The 3,934-nt window shown below is 53.4% G+C and overlaps 1 pseudogene; it reads left to right on the forward strand.

The window, feature by feature from the left end:
- Positions 1 to 1,676: 1,676 nt before the first annotated feature.
- On the forward strand, positions 1,677 to 3,473 carry LOC147339959 (melanoma-associated antigen B4-like; annotated as a pseudogene).
- Positions 3,474 to 3,934: the final 461 nt, after the last annotated feature.

Raw genomic sequence — 3,934 nt, forward strand, 5'->3', positions numbered from 1 at the left:
TTCACTGAGGGTATCTGAGGCAGCATCTCAGAGCCCCATGCCAGGACCATGGGGCACCAAAGTTTGGGTTGGATGTAGCAGTATGGCCCAGAGGTCATTAAAAAACCAGCACAAACTTTGTTGTGTGTTTGCTGAGTTGCTCAGCTGTGTCCAACACTTTGCAACCCCATGGACTATAGCCTGAAAGGCTCCTGTGGCCATTTTGATTCTCCAGGCAAGAATACCGGATTGGGTTTCCATGCCTTCCTCCTGGGGATCTTTCCAACTCTGGTATTGAACCCAGGTCCCCCACATTGCAGGCGGATTCTTCACCACCTGAGTCACCAGGGAATGTTAGTGGATTACAACTGTGCCTTTTCAACGGTCACCCTAATAGACTATTGTGCAGGGACCAAAAGAGAAAGACTAGTATTACAGTAATTATACAAAAGGACAGAAATTCATCTCAGAACTTAAGAGCAATGCCCCTGTGGTCAACTAAGAGCCCACAGTGAGAACTGTCAGGCGAAGGATCCCCTTCCTTCACTTACTCTTCTGGGATTGTGTGGGGCATGGTTGGGGACAGGGGTGGATTCATGCCAGAAAGGGAAGGATTTCCAGGCCTTGCTAGCAGTCAATATGAAGATCCTGAGTGACATGTGAGGGGTTCCACACCACAGAAGACAGTCTCCCATCCTTCACTCTCAGCTCGTCTTACCTGCTTCAGCCATTTCCAGGAAGCCTCAGGCAGAAGTGTCCAGATAAGCCTCAGGCAGAAGTGTCCAGATGAGACGTACGTGCACGTCACACCAGGACTCTGGGGATTTGATGTCTTCCATGTGAGGCTTCGTTCTCAGGTCAGCAGATGGGCCCTAGCCCAGCACCTACAGCAGTCAAGGGAAGACACAAAGAACAGAGAGCATCACTCAGCACAGAAGAAGGGGCCCCAGAGAGCCCTTGCTCTCAGTCTCCAGAGCTCCACGAAGGCTTTTAGGCTCAGACTCCTAAACACTCTCTGCCAGGGTTGCTGACAGAAGTGAGAGGCATGGAGTGAGGCCAGTTGACTGAGCTCATCACAGTAACGTCCCAGGACCTCCTAAGAGTCAAGGAAAACTCCCATGCCAATGCTGCAGGAAACTCCCCTGGAACCCCACCCACCCAGGCCCCGCCCCTGGTGTCCTCCTGGAGCTCAGATGTGCATGACAGGAAGTGACATCTTCCGAAACACGCTGGACTGAGACACCATCTTTGAGAGTTGCGTTATCTTTGAGAGCTGCTGTGGACGGTGACCAGGCAGAGGAATCCCAAGTCTCATCAGTTGTCAAAGGTGGAGGTGACATGAGTTACTAGTACGGGGACACATCTCCACACCCCCAAACCCTTTTCCGGCCAAATAGAGGGGACCGCACAACTTCAGGCCACCCTGCCCCTGCTCTCAGACCAGAGGATCCAGCCTAGTTCTTAGGCCACAAGACCATCTGCTAACCCTAGTGGGTGTCAGGGAAGAATGCCTCAGTCAGGCTCTGCTGGACTCTGGCTCTGCTCGATAGAGTAAGAGCCACGAGCCCTGTGGAGTGAAGGTGGGACATTCGGGGGACTGAGGGTCTCCACGCCCCAGAACGGTGGCTACACATAACACCCCAACCACTGAGACTCAGACGCGGACCATCCGGGCAGCACCCGGGTGGCTCTAAAGAATGAGGGGCTCCCTTACTGTGATCGAGGACACGGGACACAGCGAGGAGGGGACCACGGTCCGAGGAGCTGGCAGCCAGTCAGCAGAGGGGGGATGTCAGGGCTTGGGAGGAGTCAGGGTGACGACCATCCTTCCCATCACATGGACCACTCAGGACCCTCCCCTGTGCTCAGCATTTCCTTCCGGCCAAACAGAGGGAAGGGGGGCTGCAGTTAGGGGAAGTTAGGGTGTGATCATAAAGGGGCAGCTGCCGGACAGCAGAGGGGCAGATCCCAGGACCCTTTGGTGGAGGGCTGAGTACTCCCTCCTCTCTTCCTCTGGGGTGACAACAAAGGAGGCAGTGTCAACTTCAGAGCAGGAGAGGGAACAGGGTATGTGCGGAGTGGCGGGGGTGGGGTTCGGATATGGGGGAGTCTTGTCCCAATTTTCATCCTGATTCTAAATGTGAACTGAGAGAACCTACCTCCCCTGCCAGCCCTGACAGGCTCCCCTCTAACACCCAGGCAGGGCTGTCTGGCTGTGCCCCAGTGCTCACTCTCATATCCTCCTCAGGGGTCTTAGGGGATAGGCTCACCAGGAGAACAGGAGCCCTGTGGTTCTAGAGCACTGGCCTGAAAGACCCCTCAGAGGCAGCGTTGGTTCAAGCCGGGGAGGACTCTTCCGGGTGAAGGTGCTCACGGAATCTTCTTGTCCTTACTCTAGGTGCCCTTGGTGCCGGCCTTCCTGCCTGCATGCCCACCTGCAGTCTGAGACCTGTGTCCTCATGCCTCGGAGGCACAACAATAAGTACGATGCCCGTGTGAAACGCCACCAGATCCAGAGGGACACTCAGTGTCCCCAGGAGGCCAAGAACAGTGCTGCTGCAGCCGCAGAAGAGGAGGGCCCCTCTTCTCCCTCTTCTGGCCCTCAGGGTTCTCCCCCGAGCTCTCCTGCTGCTGGCAAAAGCCAGAAGCTTCAGGGAGCCTTGGCACTAGCTCTCCTGATGCAGGGGCTTCCTGTGCAGGATCTGATGAAGGAGCCCAGGGCCCAGAGGAAGAAAGTGCAGGTGCCTCCCAGGCAGCCCTGGCCACTCAGAGCATTCTCAATGATCCTCTGACCAGGAAGGCCAGCATGCTGGTGGAGTTCCTGCTGGAGAAGTACGGCACGAAGGAGCCCATGACAGAACGCCCTGCTGACGGTCATCAACAGGAAGTACAGGCAGCACTTCCCTGAGATCCTCAGGAGAGCCTTTGAGTGCATGGAGCTGGTGTTTGGCCTGGAGCTGAAGGAAGTGGACCACAGCAGGAACATTTATGTCCTCATCAGCAAGCTCAGCCTCGGGGGTGACGAAGGTCCAAGTGATGAGAAGGGGCTGCCCAAATCCAGACTCCTCATGGCGCTCCTGGGGTTCATTTTCATGAAGGGGAACCAGGCCACCAAGGAGGTCTGGGAATTCCTCAGTGTGTTGGGGGTCTATGCTGGGAGGAAGCACCTGATCTTTGGGGAGCCCAGAAGGCTCATCACCAAAGAGCTGGTGCAGAAGAAGTACCTGAAGTACCTCCAGGTGCCCAATAGTGATCGTCCACACTATGAGTTCCTGTGGGACCCTAGAGCTTGTGCTGAGACCAGTAAGATGAAAGTGCTGGAGGTTCTGTCCAAGACCCATGATACGGTCCCTAGTTACTTCCGAGATCTCTATGATGAGGCTCTGAGAGATTAGGCAGAGAGAGCAGGGCTGAGAGTTGCAATGCAGGATCCAGCTATGGCTGAGGCCAGTGCCCCTCCCAGAGCCAAGTCCTGCAGCTCCTCCCACATCTAAGGAGGGAGGCCAGGGCACTTTGTTCCCTTTGTGTTGGAACAGAGCAATCTAGCTCCTAAATAGTGCAGAGTAGTAGGGGTGGAGGGAACAATACCTATGTGTTCCTACAGTTTTAAGTAGAAAGGGAGTTTACCTGCAGTTCATTTTAACAAAATATGTATCTTTCCCCCTTTATCCATAGGAGAAATATCTAGTGAAAGATGATTTAAAGTAGATAGGTAAAGAGATGAGGGAGGTGGTAAGTATTTTGTAGTGTTACTACTTTTGATAAGGTTTATTGTGCTTCAGAATACAAATGTATGGATCATATAAATTATAGGTCTTTGCTGTTTTAAAGTTTTGAAAGCCACAGGCTGGGTATTTATAAAACACATTGGAAGTACTGAATAGATTGTTCACAATCCAAACAAGGTAACATGACTTTGGAACAGAATTTTCTTGAAGAGTAGTCAAGCTTCTAA

The sequence above is a fragment of the Bos grunniens genome, chromosome X (genome assembly GCF_055505025.1).
Source record: "Bos grunniens cultivar Pamir isolate PY7600 chromosome X, Bosgru_T2T1.0, whole genome shotgun sequence".
Lineage (NCBI taxonomy): Eukaryota > Metazoa > Chordata > Mammalia > Artiodactyla > Bovidae > Bos > Bos grunniens.